Source organism: Maylandia zebra, linkage group LG9, assembly GCF_041146795.1.
Source record: "Maylandia zebra isolate NMK-2024a linkage group LG9, Mzebra_GT3a, whole genome shotgun sequence".
In the NCBI taxonomy this organism is placed as follows: Eukaryota; Metazoa; Chordata; class Actinopteri; order Cichliformes; family Cichlidae; genus Maylandia; species Maylandia zebra.
In genome coordinates this window covers 14523910-14548472 of record NC_135175.1, presented here as the reverse complement: position 1 = coordinate 14548472, position 24563 = coordinate 14523910, and the positions used below count along the sequence as shown (strand labels likewise).

Below are 24563 nucleotides of genomic sequence, written 5' to 3'. Positions count from 1 at the left end.
AAATATTGTGCTCAATGTTTGGAATGAAGATAACATTTTACTAACCATGTACTGATCAGCTCTTTGCGGTGGCAAAATCATCAGCTGTGTGTGTTACTGTTCATGCAAACAAGCAAGCTAATGTCAGCCAGCTAGCTTCAACCGCAGCTGTGCTGCACCAATCTCACGGAACTGCAAAACCACAAGCTTTCGCACCAAAGTCATGCAGCTACCGCATTTACAATCCAGCGTGGCCGTTGTTGTGCACATCCTACTTGAAAGATGTGTGGAGTAGGACTTTGTAAGACGTATGTCTTTCAAGTATGTAGTTCCACAGCCCAATGTGGTTGTTGTGGCCGAGCGGTCAAGGCGATGGACTAGAAATCCATTGGGTTCTCCCCGCACAGGTTCGAATCCTGTCGACAACGGTCAGCTGTTTTGCGGCAGTCCTGACGTTGATTTGAGAAGAAGGCATGGAGATCACCTGAGAAGGTGCCAGGAGAAAGAGCCAGGCCTTTGCTTGTGAAAATAGAGCACGCAGAAGCAATGGACCCAGCTATGTCCTGACAAAATTAGGCACATATTCAGTAAACATGGCATCCTTCAATTGCTCTCTTAGCCACCCCACACGTGCCCCGTGTAGTCGTCCAGGATCCAGTCTGAGTACCGCCAATGAATCATGCGTCTGACAAATGCTCATTGCTTTGCAAGAGGACTGGGATCGGGATTGGAGGCACAGCGCATTTCACCGGGAATGGGACAACAGCAGAAATAGCTTCAAACATTACTGCATGAAAAGCACAAGGAGTGGACACATTTCATTGTTTGGAACACTGCTTTTCACTACAGCTCTTTGCATGTAAAAACTTTGCTCTTCTCCACAGCTGGCTGACAGACACGCAAAAGCGCAAGCAAGAGTGGCCACAGACCCACTATGCCGGCCTTTGTACACTCTCTCCATCTAATGATAGAGAGGAAGGATACATTCACTACTTCTAGCCTCCACTATTCAAATTCAGTATTTTCACAGTGTCCTAAAAGCTTCCTGAAAAGCCTTTACACTGTTTTCCAAAACGCTGCATCCAGAGCACAGTCAGGGACTGGAAGGACAGAGTAGATTTCCCCCATATGGACTTCTCTCTTCATTGGCTCCCAATTAAATCCCAAATAAAAATCCAAATACTTGCCCTCACACACAAGGTCTTGAATAATCACCACCAATTTTGTCTACAAGATCTCACAGTGCCATATCATCCCAACAGAGTGCTTTGCTCTCAGACTGCTGGCTTCCGAGGGGATTTTAAAGTGCAATGGAAGGCAGAGCCATCACTTTTCAGGCCCCTCTCTGTGGAACCAGCTCCCACTTTGTATTCGGGACACAGACACTTGCTCTCATTTTTGAATTAAGCGTAAAACCTTTTTGCCAAAGTCCAATAACTTGAAAGAGGAGCCAAAGACGTCCTCGTCCCAGATTCGTCCCAAGACAGATTCACACCTATTCTCACCTTGTCTGCTGTGACCTGAAGAACTCGCGTGACCATTGCGACTCTCAAGGTGCTAAAAATCACGCAAGAGTTTAAATGCGTGAGAGGCCACACTTGAGTAGCAAAGAAGCTTTGCTGATGAGATTAAATGTGCAGTTGCATGAAAGCACTAGTCTTTTTAGTGATCTACCTTTTGACCAGTTTAGAACCTGACAAGCGAGTAATCACAATGCCCACCTTGTTAATTGTCCTGAAAATCTGTATAAGCCGGACAATGAATCAGTGATGTTGTAGTCTTTCACAGCGATGGTGGTATAGTGGCGAGCATAGCTGCCTTCCAAGCAGTTGACCCGGGTCCGATTCCCGGCCATCGCAGTTGCCACTCGCAGTGCTGTTCGAGCATGTGGGCTGCGTACTATTTTACACTAAAAACGTTCTCCTCTCTTTCTGCAAATGCTTACAATGTCAGGCCAGGTGCATTCTTCATCGGCCTCGCTGCTACCGTTTGCTGTGGAAAGACACTGTTCAAACAGGCTTTGAGTTCTCATCACTTCATACCTATACCTTCTTACATGAAACTGTGATTGGACACGTTACTTCTTCATAAAGACACCCAGTCCCTCTTTAAATATTGTGCTCAATGTTTGGAATGAAGATAACATTTTACTAACCATGTACTGATCAGCTCTTTGCGGTGGCAAAATCATCAGCTGTGTGTGTTACTGTTCATGCAAACAAGCAAGCTAATGTCAGCCAGCTAGCTTCAACCGCAGCTGTGCTGCACCAATCTCACGGAACTGCAAAACCACAAGCTTTCGCACCAAAGTCATGCAGCTACCGCATTTACAATCCAGCGTGGCCGTTGTTGTGCACATCCTACTTGAAAGATGTGTGGCGTAGGACTTGGAAGACGTATGTATTTCAAGTATGTAGTTCCACAGCCCAATGTGGTTGTTGTGGCCGAGCGGTCAAGGCGATGGACTAGAAATCCATTGGGGTCTCCCCGCACAGGTTCGAATCCTGTCGACAACGGTCAGCTGTTTTGCGGCAGTCCTGACGTTGATTTGAGAAGAAGGCATGGAGAGCACCTGAGAAGGTGCCAGGAGAAAGAGCCAGGCCTTTGCTTGTGAAAATAGAGCACGCAGAAGCAATGGACCCAGCTATGTCCTGACAAAATTAGGCACATATTCAGTAAACATGGCATCCTTCAATTGGTCTCTTAGCCACCCCACACGTGCCCCGTGTAGTCGTCCAGGATCCAGTCTGAGTACCGCCAATGACTCATGCGTCTGACAAATTCTCATTGCTTTGCAAGACGACTGGGATCGGGATTGGAGGCACAGCGGATTTCACCGGGAATGGGACAACAGCAGAAATAGCTTCAAACATTACTGCATGAAAAGCACAAGGAGTGGACACATTTCATTGTTTGGAACACTGCTTTTCACTACAGCTCTTTGCATGTAAAAACTTTGCTCTTCTCCACAGCTGGCTGACAGACACGCAAAAGCGCAAGCAAGAGTGGCCACAGACCCACTATGCCGGCCTTTGTACATTCTCTCCATCTAATGATAGAGAGGAAGGATACATTCACTACTTCTAGCCTCCACTATTCAAATTCAGTATTTTCACAGTGTCCTAAAAGCTTCCTGAAAAGCCTTTACACTGTTTTCCAAAACGCTGCATCCAGAGCACAGTCAGGGACTGGAAGGACAGAGTAGATTTCCCCCATATGGACTTCTCTCTTCATTGGCTCCCAATTAAATCCCAAATAAAAATCCAAATACTTGCCCTCACACACAAGGTCTTGAATAATCACCACCAATTTTGTCTACAAGATCTCACAGTGCCATATCATCCCAACAGAGTGCTTTGCTCTCAGACTGCTGGCTTCCGAGGGGATTTTAAAGTGCAATGGAAGGCAGAGCCATCACTTTTCAGGCCCCTCTCTGTGGAACCAGCTCCCACTTTGTATTCGGGACACAGACACTTGCTCTCATTTTTGAATTAAGCGTAAAACCTTTTTGCCAAAGTCCAATAACTTTAAAGAGGAGCCAAAGACGTCCTCGTCCCAGATTCGTCCCAAGACAGATTCACACCTATTCTCACCTTGTCTGCTGTGACCTGAAGAACTCGCGTGACCATTGCGACTCTCAAGGTGCTAAAAATCACGCAAGAGTTTAAATGCGTGAGAGGCCACACTTGAGTAGCAAAGAAGCTTTGCTGATGAGATTAAATGTGCAGTTGCATGAAAGCACTAGTCTTTTTAGTGATCTACCTTTTGACCAGTTTAGAACCTGACAAGCGAGTAATCACAATGCCCACCTTGTTAATTGTCCTGAAAATCTGTATAAGCCGGACAATGAATCAGTGATGTTGTAGTCTTTCACAGCGATGGTGGTATAGTGGCGAGCATAGCTGCCTTCCAAGCAGTTGACCCGGGTTCGATTCCCGGCCATCGCAGTTGCCACTAGCAGTGCTGTTCAAGCATGTGGGCTGCATACTATTTTACACTAAAAACGTTCTCCGCTCTTTCTGCAAATGCTTACAATGTCAGGCCAGGTGCATTCTTCATCGGCCTCGCTGCTACCGTTTGCTGTGGAAAGACACTGTTCACACAGGCTTTGAGTTCTCATCACTTCATACCTATACCTTCTTACATGAAACTGGGATTGGACACGCTACTTCTTCATAAAGACACCCAGTCCCACTTTAAATATTGTGCTCAATGTTTGGAATGAAGATAACATTTTACTAACCATGTACTGATCAGCTCTTTGCGGTGGCAAAATCATCAGCTGTGTGTGTTACTGTTCATGCAAACAAGCAAGCTAATGTCAGCCAGCTAGCTTCAACCGCAGCTGTGCTGCACCAATCTCACGGAACTGCAAAACCACAAGCTTTCGCACCAAAGTCATGCAGCTACCGCATTTACAATCCAGCGTGGCCGTTGTTGTGCACATCCTACTTGAAAGATGTGTGGAGTAGGACTTTGTAAGACGTATGTCTTTCAAGTATGTAGTTCCACAGCCCAATGTGGTTGTTGTGGCCGAGCGGTCAAGGCGATGGACTAGAAATCCATTGGGTTCTCCCCGCACAGGTTCGAATCCTGTCGACAACGGTCAGCTGTTTTGCGGCAGTCCTGACGTTGATTTGAGAAGAAGGCATGGAGATCACCTGAGAAGGTGCCAGGAGAAAGAGCCAGGCCTTTGCTTGTGAAAATAGAGCACGCAGAAGCAATGGACCCAGCTATGTCCTGACAAAATTAGGCACATATTCAGTAAACATGGCATCCTTCAATTGGTCTCTTAGCCACCCCACACGTGCCCCGTGTAGTCGTCCAGGATCCAGTCTGAGTACCGCCAATGACTCATGCGTCTGACAAATGCTCATTGCTTTGCAAGACGACTGGGATCGGGATTGGAGGCACAGCGGATTTCACCGGGAATGGGACAACAGCAGAAATAGCTTCAAACATTACTGCATGAAAAGCACAAGGAGTGGACACATTTCATTGTTTGGAACACTGCTTTTCACTACAGCTCTTTGCATGTAAAAACTTTGCTCTTCTCCACAGCTGGCTGACAGACACGCAAAAGCGCAAGCAAGAGTGGCCACAGACCCACTATGCCGGCCTTTGTACACTCTCTCCATCTAATGATAGAGAGGAAGGATACATTCACTACTTCTAGCCTCCACTATTCAAATTCAGTATTTTCACAGTGTCCTAAAAGCTTGCTGAAAAGCCTTTACACTGTTTTCCAAAACGCTGCATCCAGAGCACAGTCAGGGACTGGAAGGACAGAGTAGATTTCCCCCATATGGACTTCTCTCTTCATTGGCTCCCAATTAAATCCCAAATAAAAATCCAAATACTTGCCCTCACACACAAGGTCTTGAATAATCACCACCAATTTTGTCTACAAGATCTCACAGTGCCATATCATCCCAACAGAGTGCTTTGCTCTCAGACTGCTGGCTTCCGAGGGGATTTTAAAGTGCAATGGAAGGCAGAGCCATCACTTTTCAGGCCCCTCTCTGTGGAACCAGCTCCCACTTTGTATTCGGGACACAGACACTTGCTCTCATTTTTGAATGAAGCGTAAAACCTTTTTGCCAAAGTCCAATAACTTGAAAGAGGAGCCAAAGACGTCCTCGTCCCAGATTCGTCCCAAGACAGATTCACACCTATTCTCACCTTGTCTGCTGTGACCTGAAGAACTTGCGTGACCATTGCGACTCTCAAGGTGCTAAAAGTCACGCAAGAGTTTAAATGCGTGAGAGGCCACACTTGAGTAGCAAAGAAGCTTTGCTGATGAGATTAAATGTGCAGTTGCATGAAAGCACTAGTCTTTTTAGTGATCTACCTTTTGACCAGTTTAGAACCTGACAAGCGAGTAATCACAATGCCCACCTTGTTAATTGTCCTGAAAATCTGTATAAGCCGGACAATGAATCAGTGATGTTGTAGTCTTTCACAGCGATGGTGGTATAGTGGCGAGCATAGCTGCCTTCCAAGCAGTTGACCCGGGTTCGATTCCCGGCCATCGAAGTTGCCACTCGCAGTGCTGTTCGAGCATGTGGGCTGCTTACTGTTTTACACTAAAAACGTTCTCCGCTCTTTCTGCAAATGCTTACAATGTCAGGCCAGGTGCATTCTTCATCGGCCTCGCTGCTACCGTTTGCTGTGGAAAGACACTGTTCACACAGGCTTTGAGTTCTCATCACTTCATACCTATACCTTCTTACATGAAACTGTGATTGGACACGCTACTTCTTCATAAAGACACCCAGTCCCACTTTAAATATTGTGCTGAATGTTTGGAATGAAGATAACATTTTACTAACCATGTACTGATCAGCTCTTTGCGGTGGCAAAATCATCAGCTGTGTGTGTTACTGTTCATGCAAACAAGCAAGCTAATGTCAGCCAGCTAGCTTCAACCGCAGCTGTGCTGCACCAATCTCACGGAACTGCAAAACCACAAGCTTTCGCACCAAAGTCATGCAGCTACCGCATTTACAATCCAGCGTGGCCGTTGTTGTGCACATCCTACTTGAAAGATGTGTGGAGTAGGACTTTGTAGGACGTATGTCTTTCAAGTATGTAGTTCCACAGCCCAATGTGGTTGTTGTGGCCGAGCGGTCAAGGCGATGGACTAGAAATCCATTGGGGTCTCCCCGCACAGGTTCGAATCCTGTTGACAACGGTCAGCTTTTTTGCGCCAGTCCTGACGTTGATTTGAGAAGAAGGCATGGAGATCACCTGAGAAGGTGCCAGGAGAAAGAGCCAGGCCTTTGCTTGTGAAAATAGAGCACGCAGAAGCAATGGACCCAGCTATGTCCTGACAAAATTAGGCACATATTCAGTAAACATGGCATCCTTCAATTGCTCTCTTAGCCACCCCACACGTGCCCCCGTGTAGTCGTCCAGGATCCAGTCTGAGTACCGCCAATGACTCATGCGTCTGACAAATGCTGATTGCTTTGCAAGAGGACTGGGATCGGGATTGGAGGCACAGCGGATTTCACCGGGAATGGGACAACAGCAGAAATAGCTTCAAACATTACTGCATGAAAAGCACAAGGAGTGGACACATTTCATTGTTTGGAACACTGCTTTTCACTACAGCTCTTTGCATGTAAAAACTTTGCTCTTCTCCACAGCTGGCTGACAGACACGCAAAAGCGCAAGCAAGAGTGGCCACAGACCCACTATGCTGGCCTTTGTACACTCTCTCCATCTAATGATAGAGAGGAAGGATACATTCACTACTTCTAGCCTCCACTATTCAAAGTCAGTATTTTCACAGTGTCCTAAAAGCTTCCTGAAAAGCCTTTACACTGTTTTCCAAAACGCTGCATCCAGAGCACAGTCAGGGACTGGAAGGACAGAGTAGATTTCCCCCATATGGACTTCTCTCTTCATTGGCTCCCAATTAAATCCCAAATAAAAATCCAAATACTTGCCCTCACACACAAGGTCTTGAATAATCACCACCAATTTTGTCTACAAGATCTCACAGTGCCATATCATCCCAACAGAGTGCTTTGCTCTCAGACTGCTGGCTTCCGAGGGGATTTTAAAGTGCAATGGAAGGCAGAGCCATCACTTTTCAGGCCCCTCTCTGTGGAACCAGCTCCCACTTTGTATTCGGGACACAGACACTTGCTCTCATTTTTGAATTAAGCGTAAAACCTTTTTGCCAAAGTCCAATAACTTGAAAGAGGAGCCAAAGACGTCCTCGTCCCAGATTCGTCCCAAGACAGATTCACACCTATTCTCACCTTGTCTGCTGTGACCTGAAGAACTCGCGTGACCATTGCGACTCTCAAGGTGCTAAAAATCACGCAAGAGTTTAAATGCGTGAGAGGCCACACTTGAGTAGCAAAGAAGCTTTGCTGATGAGATTAAATGTGCAGTTGCATGAAAGCACTAGTCTTTTTAGTGATCTACCTTTTGACCAGTTTAGAACCTGACAAGCGAGTAATCACAATGCCCACCTTGTTAATTGTCCTGAAAATCTCTATAAGCCGGACAATGAATCAGTGATGTTGTAGTCTTTCACAGCGATGGTGGTATAATGTCGAGCATAGCTGCCATCCAAGCAGTTGACCCGGGTTCGATTCCCGGCCATCGAAGTTGCCACTCGCAGTGCTGTTCGAGCATGTGGGCTGCGTACTGTTTTACACTAAATACGTTCTCCGCTCTTTCTGCAAATGCTTACAATGTCAGGCCAGGTGCATTCTTCATCGGCCTCGCTGCTACCGTTTGCTGTGGAAAGACACTGTTCACACAGGCTTTGAGTTCTCATCACTTCATACCTATACCTTCTTACATGAAACTGTGATTGGACACGCTACTTCTTCATAAAGACACCCAGTCCCACTTTAAATATTGTGCTCAATGTTTGGAATGAAGATAACATTTTACTAACCATGTACTGATCAGCTCTTTGCGGTGGCAAAATCATCAGCTGTGTGTGTTACTGTTCATGCAAACAAGCAAGCTAATGTCAGCCAGCTAGCTTCAACCGCAGCTGTGCTGCACCAATCTCACGGAACTGCAAAACCACAAGCTTTCGCACCAAAGTCATGCAGCTACCGCATTTACAATCCAGCGTGGCCGTTGTTGTGCACATCCTACTTGAAAGACGTGTGGAGTAGGACTTTGTAGGACGTATGTCTTTCAAGTATGTAGTTCCACAGCCCAATGTGGTTGTTGTGGCCGAGCGGTCAAGGCGATGGACTAGAAATCCATTGGGGTCTCCCCGCACAGGTTCGAATCCTGTTGACAACGGTCAGCTTTTTTGCGCCAGTCCTGACGTTGATTTGAGAAGAAGGCATGGAGATCACCTGAGAAGGTGCCAGGAGAAAGAGCCAGGCCTTTGCTTGTGAAAATAGAGCACGCAGAAGCAATGGACCCAGCTATGTCCTGACAAAATTAGGCACATATTCAGTAAACATGGCATCCTTCAATTGCTCTCTTAGCCACCCCACACGTGCCCCGTGTAGTCGTCCATGATCCAGTCTGAGTACCGCCAATGACTCATGCGTCTGACAAATGCTGATTGCTTTGCAAGAGGACTGGGATCGGGATTGGAGGCACAGCGCATTTCACCGGGAATGGGACAACAGCAGAAATAGCTTCAAACATTACTGCATGAAAAGCACAAGGAGTGGACACATTTCATTGTTTGGAACACTGCTTTTCACTACAGCTCTTTGCATGTAAAAACTTTGCTCTTCTCCACAGCTGGCTGACAGACACGCAAAAGCGCAAGCAAGAGTGGCCACAGACCCACTATGCCGGCCTTTGTACACTCTCTCCATCTAATGATAGAGAGGAAGGATACATTCACTACTTCTAGCCTCCACTATTCAAATTCAGTATTTTCACAGTGTCCTAAAAGCTTCCTGAAAAGCCTTTACACTGTTTTCCAAAACGCTGCATCCAGAGCACAGTCAGGGACTGGAAGGACAGAGTAGATTTCCCCCATATGGACTTCTCTCTTCATTGGCTCCCAATTAAATCCCAAATAAAAATCCAAATACTTGCCCTCACACACAAGGTCTTGAATAATCACCACCAATTTTGTCTACAAGATCTCACAGTGCCATATCATCCCAACAGAGTGCTTTCCTCTCAGACTGCTGGCTTCCGAGGGGATTTTAAAGTGCAATGGAAGGCAGAGTGTAGCCCAGTGGCAAACAGATGGAATTAGAGACTGTTTATTGTAATTATTATTAAAGGTGTTTTATTTTGTTCAGTTAAAAGCACTCATGATTGGAGAGAGACTCTAAAGAAAAAATCCAAATTATTTTGTATGGAATTGCATTATTTGTGTTATTTATTTATTTATTTATTTTGTTTCTCAAAGGTTATTTTTTTACCTGGATACAAATGCAGTCCAACCAATGGGATTGTTTGTCCCGCCTTGTTTTTCATGTTTGGTTGCGCTGCTAAGGCTGCTTAGACCACACGCGCCATAGCAGTACCTGTGGGGAAAACGTGGTAGCTGTTGAAACAGCGAAGCTGTTGGTGTCTGCTTGATTAGCCGCCAGATTTGGATAGCCGAAGCTAGTTTTATGAATACGAAGTGCTTTGCACTGGTCAGGTTTTTTTGAGTTGGAGAAAGGAGCCGAGACTCCTCGGAGAACATTGGATTACAGACTTTGTGGAAATCCGCAGAAGAGGAATAATTTTCCATTGCAATGGATGGCGAGCCACAGCCCATTTGGAATTGAATCTTGAAGTCTGGTTGCCTGAACTGTGGTAGGACAAAACAGTGCAAACCATACATCGATCGTGGACTGAACTCACACCAATAACTCACCAGATCACCAAACAGGCCCGATCTGGATCCTATTGACACTTTAAAAGACCCGGGTCTAACATTCTTTTCTTTTTTATTTTGGGTATCTGTGCGCGCACACACAATTTTGGTTGTTATTGTAAAGGCAATACAGTGCACAAATTTCAAATACAGTTAAACTATTGCTTCATCATTTGCAGTTGTGTTTTCATTGTGGTTACCCATCCTCTGGGCTCCTGTCGTTCCTGAAATCTTCTGATTTGCCCATTGTTTATATATTTTGTTACATACTGGTTACAGTGTAAAAGTGGCGAGCCAGCCAGGAGCCTTGAATTAATGGGTGACGATAGTGAAGCATATTTTGTGTGATTGAGCTTTTGGTAAGACCGTCTGTCGCACCAAAAGATGGATTTTGTTGAAAAATTAGGTATTAAGGTCCCAAATGCTGTCATAGTGCGTGGGGTAACAGGATCAGAAAAGGATGAAGAGATTTTTGAGTTCTTAAAGCAGTACGGCTCTATTAGTAGGGTCCTCACCATTGATGATCAAGTATCTGAATTCAACAAGGATCAGATAGTGGAGTATAACTCAGGAGTAGCAGTGCAAACATTAGGACCCTTGTTGCCCTATGTCCACCCCTCAGCTGCCAATCCTGATGTAGTATTTTCTGTACATGCTTTGACAGATGTTTATTCCCAGAGAGTTGGGGGGAGTGTCACAGATACTTACCTGAGTGAACTGCGAGGAATAGCCAAGCTAAGTGGGAAAGATTTTGAAGAGGTACTGAGAGAGGTGATGACAAAAATTGAAAAGTCTGTGGGTGTCGCCGAAGAAAGTGTTGCACTCAGTACTGAGGTTGAAATAGAGGAAGTTGATCATACTGACAGGCCCAGCCAGACCCCTGCTACTTTTATTGAATCAGCTGGTATTTCAGTCTGTCCTAAGCTTGGCCACGCTGATGATGAATATCGCACACCGACTTTAAGCTCTGGAACCAAGAGATCCCTGACTCTAAATCCTGGTGAGCTTAACCCACCAGACGTACAGAGAATTGTGGTTGAACACATTGTAAAGAGTGATGATAAGATGTCACGTACCCATTCCACCTTGAGACTGAGAGCTTTTTCTGGGAAGATTCCCCGGCCATATAATGAAGCTGATTATGATACTTGGCGCTCTCATGTTGATTTAATGATGGAGGACACTTCTGTTTCTGACTTGGAGAAGACTCATAAAATTCTCGAGAGCCTCCTCATTCCTGCTTCAGATGTAGTTCGACATCTTGGACCTGAAGCGCCACCATCTACCTACCTGCAATTATTGGAATCTGCCTTTGGCACAGTTGAGGATGGGGAGGAATTGTTGGTGAGGTTCATGAACACGTTGCAAGATCCTGGAGAAAAACCCTCAGCTTACCTGCATCGCCTGCAGGTGGCATTGAACCGTACTGTACGCAGGGGAGGTGTACAGCCACAAGAGGTCGACAAACACCTCCTGAAACAATTTTACAGGGGTTGTTGGAATCATGACTTGCTTGCTGTCTTGCAGCTAGAACTTAAGGATCGACAACCCCCATCACTCGCTGAGCTTTTGTTGCTGCTGCGTACTGCAGAAAGTAGGCAAGAAACAAAAACTAGTAGAATGAAATGGCACCTTGGTACTACCAAACCTAAGGTTGTCTCCCATAGACAGAGTGTTCAGGAAACAAGCGAAACACAAGCTGAATCTGAATCAAGTGACCTAAGTAAGTTAAAGAAGCAAGTTGCTGACTTGAAGAGTCAATTGACAGCACTCATGAAACAAAGAAAACCCACTGCTTCTAAGAAAGAACACATGCAGAAAGATGAAACTAAAAAACCTGACCATGCAAAGACTGAACCAGGGCCCCCTCCACACAGCGCTTTAACTGTAAAGCCAAAACCGTGGTACTGTTTCCGTTGTGGGGAGGATGGTCATATTGTGGCCACCTGTGAGTCAGATCCAAATCCTGCCCTGGTAGCTGCTAAAAGAAAGGAACTGAGAATCCGTCAGCAGTTATGGGAAAGCCAACACCGAAACACACCTTCGTTAAACTGAATTCAGTCCCTGTCGTGGGACAGATGGGGACTGCAACGGGTCAAACACGTCCCGCTGATAAGAAGCCTAAAGTGACCACTAAGAAGGGTGCCGTGTTAACATTGAATGCTGAGCGTGGTAATTTCAAATTACCCAAAGGTTTAGTAGGGGCGAAAACTACAGCACAGGTTCAAATAGAGGGCAATTGTGTTAGCTGCTTAATGGATACAGGCTCTCAAGTCACCACTGTTCCCCAGTCGTTTTACAATCAGAACCTGTCACAACATGAGATCCGGCCTCTCTTTGAGCTTTTGGAGGTTGAAGGAGCCAATGGCCAATCTGTGCCTTATCTAGGCTACATTGAGATTAATGTTGTATTCCCCAAAGAGTTTTTAGGTGCTGAGGTTGAAGTCCCCACACTAGCATTGGTGGTTCCAGATGTTCGTACAGTCCCCCAGCCACTAGTTTTGATAGGTACTAACACACTAGATCTACTTTACGAACTCCATCGTGATACCTGTCCTGAAGAGTATGAACCATCACAATATGGTTACAAAGCAGTGCTAAAGATTTTGGGGCTGCGACACAGGCAGTGCAAGGATAACCGCCTTGGCCTGGTCACCTCGCTCGGAAAATACCCCCAGCTAGTTCCAGCAGGACAAACCGTAGTGTTAGAGGGGTTCATTGATGTAAACAGTCATACCACTGAGAAATCTGTCCTCTTAGAACATCCCTCCTTGTCAGCACTGCCAGGTGGGGTGTTAGTTAAACCTTGCCTCATTGACTTGCCCCAGAAAGCGCCATATAAAGTGCCAGTCGTAATGACTAATGAGCTGGATCATGATGTTGTTATTCCCCAGAAGTGTGTGATTGGGGAAATCAGTGCATTTCATCGTGTTCTCTCACATGAGCATTGTGTGGTGACACCAGATTCTAGCACCAAGCAGAAGCTAGGCCTCAACTTCAACTTCGAGGACTCACCCATAAGTGCTGAGTGGAGAGAGAGAGTAACACAAAAACTTGCCAATATGCCGGAGGTCTTCGCGCAAAATGACATTGACTTTGGGAGAACTAATCAGGTAAAACACCAAATCAAGCTATCTGATGAGACTCCATTTAAGCACAGGGCACGCCCCATACACCCAAATGATCTGGAAGCTGTCCGAAAGCACTTGCTAGAACTTCAACAGGCAGGTGTGATCAGGGAGTCCACATCACCCTTCTCTTCTCCCATAGTGGTGGTGAGGAAGAAGAATGGGGATGTGCGTCTCTGTGTTGATTACAGGAAGCTCAATCTGCAAACAGTGAAGGATGCTTATGCACTCCCAAACTTGGAGGAGACTTTCTCCACGCTGACTGGTTCCCAGTGGTTTTCTGTCCTCGACTTAAAATCTGGTTACTACCAGATTGAGGTTGAAGAGGCTGACAAACCGAAGACAGCTTTCGTTTGTCCCATTGGATTTTGGGAGTTTAACCGTATGCCGCAGGGCATTACGAACGCTCCAAGCACATTTCAGCGTCTCATGGAGAAATGCATGGGGGATATGAACCTGAAGGAGGTTCTTGTCTTCCTTGATGACATCATTGTTTTCTCTAAAACGCTGGAAGAACATGAGACCCGACTGATCAAAGTTCTCAACCGTCTGAAAGAGTACGGGTTGAAATTATCCCCTGAGAAATGTAAATTTTTTCAGACATCAGTGAGGTACTTGGGACATGTTGTGTCCCGTAATGGGGTGGAGACTGACCCTGAAAAAGTGAAGGCTCTGCAAACTTGGCCAGTGCCTACTGATCTGAAAGAACTGAGGTCTTTTCTTGGTTTTGCAGGGTATTACAGACGCTTCATTAAAAGCTATTCTAACCTAGTGAAGCCCCTCACCAATCTGACCTCAGGTTACCCACCCCTTCGCAAAGGTACCAAGCCCAAAGCTAACACTCCTCAGTATCATGATCCGAAAAAACCCTTTGGTGAGCGATGGACTCCAGAGTGTGAACAAGCTTTCCGAGCGATCATTGAAAAGCTAACTACTGCTCCGATCTTGGGTTTTGCTGACCCCAAGTTGCCCTACACTCTCCATACGGATGCCAGCACTATGGGGTTGGGTGCTGCTTTGTATCAGGAGCAGGAGGGGCAGATGAGAGTAATAGCATATGCTAGCCGAGGTTTGTCCAAGAGTGAGTCTCGCTACCCTGCCCACAAACTAGAGTTTTTAGCTCTAAAGTGGGCAGTTACAGAAAAATTTTCTGATTACCTCTATGGTAGCCAATTCATGGTTGTAACTGACAGCAATCCCTTAACATATGTTCTGTCTACAGCCAAGTTGGATGCAATGAGCTATCGTTGGCTAGCAGCACTCTCCACGTTTAACTTCCAGCTTCAGTACAGAGCTGGAAAGTTAAATTCTGATGCAGACGGTCTTTCAAGACGACCACATGGAGAACTGCTCAATGACACCGTTTCACAAAAAGAGCAGGAACGTATACAGCGGTTCACTGAAACACATCTGTCTGGTCAAGGAGTCACTCTTGGCCCAGACGTGGTCCCAGCTATCTGTGAGAGGCACCTCATTGGCTGTAGCCCAAGTGAAAACAAAGAGATGGATTGTGCTTTCACCCTGGTAGACTCTTTGGCCATGTCTGTATCTGCTATACCAGATGAGTTTGTGAATGAAGATCAGTGTGGTGGGTTACCAGTTATTCCCCATATGCCAGTAGAGCAGCTAAGGGCAGAACAACGAGCTGACCCGTGTTTGAGGGAAATTATAGCTCAACTCGAGACTGGGGACAAGGTTCCACCCACCGTTAGAAAGCAACTGCCCGATATTCCCTTACTAATCAGGGAATTCAGTCGCCTTGAGCTACACAATCAAATACTGTACCGAACACGACAAGATGGAGGTTGTGTAACCTGGCAACTTGTTCTTCCAGAGCAGTTTCGAGACACAGTCCTCCATAGCCTCCATGATGATATGGGCCACTTAGGGATTGAACGCACTCTCGACCTGGTGAGAACAAGGTTTTACTGGCCAAGGATGGCTGCAGATGTTGAGAAAAAGGTTAAAACCTGTGATCGCTGTGTTCTGAGAAAATCCCTTCCTGAAAAAGCTGCTCCTTTGGTCACCATAAAGTCCACCAGACCTCTTGAGCTTGTTTGTATGGACTTTTTGTCCATTGAGCCTGATAGGAGCAATATTAAGGACGTCCTCGTACTTACAGACCACTTTACTAAGTATGCCATTGCCGTCCCAACTCACAATCAGAAAGCTCAAACAGTTGCCAAGTGCCTGTGGGATAATTTCATTGTCCATTACGGCATTCCTGAACGTTTGCATAGTGACCAAGGGCCTGACTTTGAGTCACACATCATCAAAGAACTATGCAACATCCTGGGTGTTCACAAGATTCGTACTACGCCCTACCATCCTAGGGGAAACCCTGTAGAGCGTTTTAATAGGACGCTGTTGAGCATGCTTGGCACATTGGGAAACAAGGACAAATCACAGTGGCATAGCTTTGTGAAACCATTGGTTCCTGCGTACAATTGTACAAAGAACGACGTTACAGGGTACTCACCTTATGAATTAATGTATGGCCGTAAACCCAGATTGCCCATTGACCTGGCTTTTGGTCTTCCCCTCAGAGACGACGACTACAAGTCACATTCGCAATATGTGCAAAGTTTGAAGTCACGTCTGGAAGAGAGTTACAGGATCGCGGCACAAAACGCAGCAAAAATTGCTGACAAGAATAAGACCAGATTTGACTTGCGTGTAACCGCTTCTAAATTGGAAGAAGGAGACAGAGTTTTAGTGCGTGCTATACGCCTAAGAGGGAAACATAAGCTTGCTGATAAGTGGGAGTCAGATGTTTATGTGGTGGTAAAGCAGGCGGGAGATCTCCCAGTTTACACAATAAAACCTGAGAACAGAGACGCTCCTTGGCGAACTGTCCATCGAGATCTCCTACTCACTTGTGGTTTTGTCACACCCACTAAGGAGAAGCCTGTTATGACAAACTCCACACGCAAGCCTGTAACACGGCAATCAGCTAAACAGTATGATGAGACTGAACCTTCTGAGACAGAGGAGGATACCGTTTGGTTTCGTGAGAGGCGTCCCAGAGAAACCATTCGATTCACCACATTGTACGAGATTCCAAAATCATCCCCTGACACCGATGATGGTGAGGCAGCACAGATAAATTTAACTGAAGACTGCTTAGCTGTTAATGATACGGTAGTCAGAGAAGACTTGTCTCATGGAAATGCAGAAATCATTTTGGAGGATACTGCCTTGGATGCTGTGAGTGAAAAACGCTCAGCTGCTGATGTACCTGGAAGTGGAAATGACTTAGCAGACACATCCACCTTTCAGGGAGATGTTCTTCTAAGCAGAGAAGACTCTGACAGTGAGCCTGAGGCCTTTAACAAAGAAGATTCACAACAGAGCGTGGAAGGTGATAAAACGGACACTCTTCGACGTTCAGTGAGGAATAGAGGTCCGCCAGAAAGACTGCAGTACACCCAGTTGGGTAATCCACTGATATCTATTGTGCAATCCTTATTCCAAGGCTTGAGCTTAGCTTTTACTGATGCTTTGCAAGAGAGTAAGGAGGTTGGAACTTACCAGGAGCCACTCTCTCAAGTGGTGAGGTCACAGCCATCTCCCATGCAAAGGGACTTGCATGAATTTAGGAGGGGAGAGTGTAGCCCAGTGGCAAACAGATGGAATTAGAGACTGTTTATTGTAATTATTATTAAAGGTGTTTTATTTTGTTCAGTTAAAAGCACTCATGATTGGAGAGAGACTCTAAAGAAAAAATCCAAATTATTTTGTATGGAATTGCATTATTTGTGTTATTTATTTATTTATTTTGTTTCTCAAAGGTTATTTTTTGACCTGGATACAAATGCAGTCCAACCAATGGGATTGTTTGTCCCGCCTTGTTTTTCATGTTTGGTTGCGCTGCTAAGGCTGCTTAGACCACACGCGCCATAGCAGTACCTGTGGGGAAAACGTGGTAGCTGTTGAAACAGCGAAGCTGTTGGTGTCTGCTTGATTAGCCGCCAGATTTGGATAGCCGAAGCTAGTTTTATGAATACGAAGTGCTTTGCACTGGTCAGGTTTTTTTGAGTTGGAGAAAGGAGCCGAGACTCCTCGGAGAACATTGGATTACAGACTTTGTGGAAATCCGCAGAAGAGGAATAATTTTCCATTGCAATGGATGGCGAGCCACAGCCCATTTGGAATTGAATCTTGAAGTCTGGTTGCCTGAACTGTGGTAGGACAAAACAGTGCAAACCATACATCGATCGTGGACTGAACTCACACCAATAACTCACCAGATCACCAAACAGGCCTGATCTGGATCCTATTGACACTTTAAAAGACCCGGGTCTAACATTCTTTTCTTTTTTATTTTGGGTATCTGTGCGCGCACACACAATTTTGGTTGTTATTGTAAAGGCAATACAGTGCACAAATTTCAAATACAGTTAAACTATTGCTTCATCATTTGCAGTTGTGTTTTCATTGTGGTTACCCATCCTCTGGGCTCCTGTCGTTCCTGAAATCTTCTGATTTGCCCATTGTTTATATATTTTGTTACATACTGGTTACAGTGTAAAAGTGGCGAGCCAGCCAGGAGCCTTGAATTAATGGGTGACGATAGTGAAGCATATTTTGTGTGATTGAGCTTTTGGTAAGACCGTCTGTCGCACCAAAAGATGGATTTTGTTGAAAAATTAGGTATTAAGGTCCCAAATGCTGTCATAGTGCGTGGGGTAACAGGATCAGAAAAGGATGAAGAGATTTTTGAGTTCTTAAAGCAGTACGGCTCTATTAGTAGGGTCCTCACCATTGATGATCAAGTATCTGAATTCAACAAGGATCAGATAGTGGAGTATAACTCAGGAGTAGCAGTGCAAACATTAGGACCCTTGTTGCCCTATGTCCACCCCTCAGCTGCCAATCCTGATGTAGTATTTTCTGTACATGCTTTGACAGATGTTTATTCCCAGAGAGTTGGGGGGAGTGTCACAGATACTTACCTGAGTGAACTGCGAGGAATAGCCAAGCTAAGTGGGAAAGATTTTGAAGAGGTACTGAGAGAGGTGATGACAAAAATTGAAAAGTCTGTGGGTGTCGCCGAAGAAAGTGTTGCACTCAGTACTGAGGTTGAAATAGAGGAAGTTGATCATACTGACAGGCCCAGCCAGACCCCTGCTACTTTTATTGAATCAGCTGGTATTTCAGTCTGTCCTAAGCTTGGCCACGCTGATGATGAATATCGCACACCGACTTTAAGCTCTGGAACCAAGAGATCCCTGACTCTAAATCCTGGTGAGCTTAACCCACCAGACGTACAGAGAATTGTGGTTGAACACATTGTAAAGAGTGATGATAAGATGTCACGTACCCATTCCACCTTGAGACTGAGAGCTTTTTCTGGGAAGATTCCCCGGCCATATAATGAAGCTGATTATGATACTTGGCGCTCTCATGTTGATTTAATGATGGAGGACACTTCTGTTTCTGACTTGGAGAAGACTCATAAAATTCTCGAGAGCCTCCTCATTCCTGCTTCAGATGTAGTTCGACATCTTGGACCTGAAGCGCCACCATCTACCTACCTGCAATTATTGGAATCTGCCTTTGGCACAGTTGAGGATGGGGAGGAATTGTTGGTGAGGTTCATGAACACGTTGCAAGATCCTGGAGAAAAACCCTCAGCTTACCTGCATCGCCTGCAGGTGGCATTGAACCGTACTGTACGCAGGGGAGGTGTACAGCCACAAGAGGTCGACAAACACCTCCTGAAACAATTTTACAGGGGTTGTTGGAATCATGACTTGCTTGCTGTCTTGCAGCTAGAACTTAAGGATCGACAACCCCCATCACTCGCTGAGCTTTTGTTGCTGCTGCGTACTGCAGAAAGTAGGCAAGAAACAAAAACTAGTAGAATGAAATGGCACCTTGGTACTACCAAACCTAAGGTTGTCTCCCATAGACAGAGTGTTCAGGAAACAAGCGAAACACAAGCTGAATCTGAATCAAGTGACCTAAGTAAGTTAAAGAAGCAAGTTGCTGACTTGAAGAGTCAATTGACAGCACTCATGAAACAAAGAAAACCCACTGCTTCTAAGAAAGAACACATGCAGAAAGATGAAACTAAAAAACCTGACCATGCAAAGACTGAACCAGGGCCCCCTCCACACAGCGCTTTAACTGTAAAGCCAAAACCGTGGTACTGTTTCCGTTGTGGGGAGGATGGTCATATTGTGGCCACCTGTGAGTCAGATCCAAATCCTGCCCTGGTAGCTGCTAAAAGAAAGGAACTGAGAATCCGTCAGCAGTTATGGGAAAGCCAACACCGAAACACACCTTCGTTAAACTGAATTCAGTCCCTGTCGTGGGACAGATGGGGACTGCAACGGGTCAAACACGTCCCGCTGATAAGAAGCCTAAAGTGACCACTAAGAAGGGTGCCGTGTTAACATTGAATGCTGAGCGTGGTAATTTCAAATTACCCAAAGGTTTAGTAGGGGCGAAAACTACAGCACAGGTTCAAATAGAGGGCAATTGTGTTAGCTGCTTAATGGATACAGGCTCTCAAGTCACCACTGTTCCCCAGTCGTTTTACAATCAGAACCTGTCACAACATGAGATCCGGCCTCTCTTTGAGCTTTTGGAGGTTGAAGGAGCCAATGGCCAATCTGTGCCTTATCTAGGCTACATTGAGATTAATGTTGTATTCCCCAAAGAGTTTTTAGGTGCTGAGGTTGAAGTCCCCACACTAGCATTGGTGGTTCCAGATGTTCGTACAGTCCCCCAGCCACTAGTTTTGATAGGTACTAACACACTAGATCTACTTTACGAACTCCATCGTGATACCTGTCCTGAAGAGTATGAACCATCACAATATGGTTACAAAGCAGTGCTAAAGATTTTGGGGCTGCGACACAGGCAGTGCAAGGATAACCGCCTTGGCCTGGTCACCTCGCTCGGAAAATACCCCCAGCTAGTTCCAGCAGGACAAACCGTAGTGTTAGAGGGGTTCATTGATGTAAACAGTCATACCACTGAGAAATCTGTCCTCTTAGAACATCCCTCCTTGTCAGCACTGCCAGGTGGGGTGTTAGTTAAACCTTGCCTCATTGACTTGCCCCAGAAAGCGCCATATAAAGTGCCAGTCGTAATGACTAATGAGCTGGATCATGATGTTGTTATTCCCCAGAAGTGTGTGATTGGGGAAATCAGTGCATTTCATCGTGTTCTCTCACATGAGCATTGTGTGGTGACACCAGATTCTAGCACCAAGCAGAAGCTAGGCCTCAACTTCAACTTCGAGGACTCACCCATAAGTGCTGAGTGGAGAGAGAGAGTAACACAAAAACTTGCCAATATGCCGGAGGTCTTCGCGCAAAATGACATTGACTTTGGGAGAACTAATCAGGTAAAACACCAAATCAAGCTATCTGATGAGACTCCATTTAAGCACAGGGCACGCCCCATACACCCAAATGATCTGGAAGCTGTCCGAAAGCACTTGCTAGAACTTCAACAGGCAGGTGTGATCAGGGAGTCCACATCACCCTTCTCTTCTCCCATAGTGGTGGTGAGGAAGAAGAATGGGGATGTGCGTCTCTGTGTTGATTACAGGAAGCTCAATCTGCAAACAGTGAAGGATGCTTATGCACTCCCAAACTTGGAGGAGACTTTCTCCACGCTGACTGGTTCCCAGTGGTTTTCTGTCCTCGACTTAAAATCTGGTTACTACCAGATTGAGGTTGAAGAGGCTGACAAACCGAAGACAGCTTTCGTTTGTCCCATTGGATTTTGGGAGTTTAACCGTATGCCGCAGGGCATTACGAACGCTCCAAGCACATTTCAGCGTCTCATGGAGAAATGCATGGGGGATATGAACCTGAAGGAGGTTCTTGTCTTCCTTGATGACATCATTGTTTTCTCTAAAACGCTGGAAGAACATGAGACCCGACTGATCAAAGTTCTCAACCGTCTGAAAGAGTACGGGTTGAAATTATCCCCTGAGAAATGTAAATTTTTTCAGACATCAGTGAGGTACTTGGGACATGTTGTGTCCCGTAATGGGGTGGAGACTGACCCTGAAAAAGTGAAGGCTCTGCAAACTTGGCCAGTGCCTACTGATCTGAAAGAACTGAGGTCTTTTCTTGGTTTTGCAGGGTATTACAGACGCTTCATTAAAAGCTATTCTAACCTAGTGAAGCCCCTCACCAATCTGACCTCAGGTTACCCACCCCTTCGCAAAGGTACCAAGCCCAAAGCTAACACTCCTCAGTATCATGATCCGAAAAAACCCTTTGGTGAGCGATGGACTCCAGAGTGTGAACAAGCTTTCCGAGCGATCATTGAAAAGCTAACTACTGCTCCGATCTTGGGTTTTGCTGACCCCAAGTTGCCCTACACTCTCCATACGGATGCCAGCACTATGGGGTTGGGTGCTGCTTTGTATCAGGAGCAGGAGGGGCAGATGAGAGTAATAGCATATGCTAGCCGAGGTTTGTCCAAGAGTGAGTCTCGCTACCCTGCCCACAAACTAGAGTTTTTAGCTCTAAAGTGGGCAGTTACAGAAAAATTTTCTGATTACCTCTATGGTAGCCAATTCATGGTTGTAACTGACAGCAATCCCTTAACATATGTTCTGTCTACAGCCAAGTTGGATGCAATGAGCTATCGTTGGCTAGCAGCACTCTCCACGTTTAACTTCCAGCTTCAGTACAGAGCTGGAAAGTTAAATTCTGATGCAGACGGTCTTTCAAGACGACCACATGGAGAACTGCTCAATGACACCGTTTCACAAAAAGAGCAGGAACGTATACAGCGGTTCACTGAAACACATCTGTCTGGTCAAGGAGTCACTCTTGGCCCAGACGTGGTCCCAGCTATCTGTGAGAGGCACCTCATTGGCTGTAGCCCAAGTGAAAACAAAGAGATGGATTGTGCTTTCACCCTGGTAGACTCTTTGGCCATGTCTGTATCTGCTATACCAGATGAGTTTGTGAATGAAGATCAGTGTGGTGGGTTACCAGTTATTCCCCATATGCCAGTAGAGCAGCTAAGGGCAGAACAACGAGCTGACCCGTGTTTGAGGGAAATTATAGCTCAACTCGAGACTGGGGACAAGGTTCCACCCACCGTTAGAAAGCAACTGCCCGATATTCCCTTACTAATCAGGGAATTCAGTCGCCTTGAGCTACACAATCAAATACTGTACCGAACACGACAAGATGGAGGTTGTGTAACCTGGCAACTTGTTCTTCCAGAGCAGTTTCGAGACACAGTCCTCCATAGCCTCCATGATGATATGGGCCACTTAGGGATTGAACGCACTCTCGACCTGGTGAGAACAAGGTTTTACTGGCCAAGGATGGCTGCAGATGTTGAGAAAAAGGTTAAAACCTGTGATCGCTGTGTTCTGAGAAAATCCCTTCCTGAAAAAGCTGCTCCTTTGGTCACCATAAAGTCCACCAGACCTCTTGAGCTTGTTTGTATGGACTTTTTGTCCATTGAGCCTGATAGGAGCAATATTAAGGACGTCCTCGTACTTACAGACCACTTTACTAAGTATGCCATTGCCGTCCCAACTCACAATCAGAAAGCTCAAACAGTTGCCAAGTGCCTGTGGGATAATTTCATTGTCCATTACGGCATTCCTGAACGTTTGCATAGTGACCAAGGGCCTGACTTTGAGTCACACATCATCAAAGAACTATGCAACATCCTGGGTGTTCACAAGATTCGTACTACGCCCTACCATCCTAGGGGAAACCCTGTAGAGCGTTTTAATAGGACGCTGTTGAGCATGCTTGGCACATTGGGAAACAAGGACAAATCACAGTGGCATAGCTTTGTGAAACCATTGGTTCCTGCGTACAATTGTACAAAGAACGACGTTACAGGGTACTCACCTTATGAATTAATGTATGGCCGTAAACCCAGATTGCCCATTGACCTGGCTTTTGGTCTTCCCCTCAGAGACGACGACTACAAGTCACATTCGCAATATGTGCAAAGTTTGAAGTCACGTCTGGAAGAGAGTTACAGGATCGCGGCACAAAACGCAGCAAAAATTGCTGACAAGAATAAGACCAGATTTGACTTGCGTGTAACCGCTTCTAAATTGGAAGAAGGAGACAGAGTTTTAGTGCGTGCTATACGCCTAAGAGGGAAACATAAGCTTGCTGATAAGTGGGAGTCAGATGTTTATGTGGTGGTAAAGCAGGCGGGAGATCTCCCAGTTTACACAATAAAACCTGAGAACAGAGACGCTCCTTGGCGAACTGTCCATCGAGATCTCCTACTCACTTGTGGTTTTGTCACACCCACTAAGGAGAAGCCTGTTATGACAAACTCCACACGCAAGCCTGTAACACGGCAATCAGCTAAACAGTATGATGAGACTGAACCTTCTGAGACAGAGGAGGATACCGTTTGGTTTCGTGAGAGGCGTCCCAGAGAAACCATTCGATTCACCACATTGTACGAGATTCCAAAATCATCCCCTGACACCGATGATGGTGAGGCAGCACAGATAAATTTAACTGAAGACTGCTTAGCTGTTAATGATACGGTAGTCAGAGAAGACTTGTCTCATGGAAATGCAGAAATCATTTTGGAGGATACTGCCTTGGATGCTGTGAGTGAAAAACGCTCAGCTGCTGATGTACCTGGAAGTGGAAATGACTTAGCAGACACATCCACCTTTCAGGGAGATGTTCTTCTAAGCAGAGAAGACTCTGACAGTGAGCCTGAGGCCTTTAACAAAGAAGATTCACAACAGAGCGTGGAAGGTGATAAAACGGACACTCTTCGACGTTCAGTGAGGAATAGAGGTCCGCCAGAAAGACTGCAGTACACCCAGTTGGGTAATCCACTGATATCTATTGTGCAATCCTTATTCCAAGGCTTGAGCTTAGCTTTTACTGATGCTTTGCAAGAGAGTAAGGAGGTTGGAACTTACCAGGAGCCACTCTCTCAAGTGGTGAGGTCACAGCCATCTCCCATGCAAAGGGACTTGCATGAATTTAGGAGGGGAGAGTGTAGCCCAGTGGCAAACAGATGGAATTAGAGACTGTTTATTGTAATTATTATTAAAGGTGTTTTATTTTGTTCAGTTAAAAGCACTCATGATTGGAGAGAGACTCTAAAGAAAAAATCCAAATTATTTTGTATGGAATTGCATTATTTGT

At 45.7% G+C, this 24563-nt stretch overlaps 8 non-coding genes across 8 annotated transcripts; all 8 read left to right on the top strand.

The window, feature by feature from the left end:
• Positions 1-325: 325 nt before the first annotated feature.
• trnas-aga (transfer RNA serine (anticodon AGA)) lies at positions 326-407 on the top strand. Its single transcript has one exon. It is a non-coding gene; the product is annotated as a tRNA-Ser (tRNA).
• A 1359-nt stretch (positions 408-1766) lies between these two features.
• On the top strand, positions 1767-1838 carry trnag-ucc (transfer RNA glycine (anticodon UCC)). Its single transcript has one exon. It is a non-coding gene; the product is annotated as a tRNA-Gly (tRNA).
• A 575-nt stretch (positions 1839-2413) lies between these two features.
• On the top strand, positions 2414-2495 carry trnas-aga (transfer RNA serine (anticodon AGA)). The gene has a single exon. It is a non-coding gene; the product is annotated as a tRNA-Ser (tRNA).
• A 1359-nt stretch (positions 2496-3854) lies between these two features.
• trnag-ucc (transfer RNA glycine (anticodon UCC)) lies at positions 3855-3926 on the top strand. The gene has a single exon. It is a non-coding gene; the product is annotated as a tRNA-Gly (tRNA).
• Positions 3927-4502: 576 nt separating this feature from the next.
• On the top strand, positions 4503-4584 carry trnas-aga (transfer RNA serine (anticodon AGA)). Its single transcript has one exon. It is a non-coding gene; the product is annotated as a tRNA-Ser (tRNA).
• A 1359-nt stretch (positions 4585-5943) lies between these two features.
• trnag-ucc (transfer RNA glycine (anticodon UCC)) lies at positions 5944-6015 on the top strand. The gene has a single exon. It is a non-coding gene; the product is annotated as a tRNA-Gly (tRNA).
• Positions 6016-6591: 576 nt separating this feature from the next.
• trnas-aga (transfer RNA serine (anticodon AGA)) lies at positions 6592-6673 on the top strand. The gene has a single exon. It is a non-coding gene; the product is annotated as a tRNA-Ser (tRNA).
• A 2008-nt stretch (positions 6674-8681) lies between these two features.
• On the top strand, positions 8682-8763 carry trnas-aga (transfer RNA serine (anticodon AGA)). Its single transcript has one exon. It is a non-coding gene; the product is annotated as a tRNA-Ser (tRNA).
• Positions 8764-24563: the final 15800 nt, after the last annotated feature.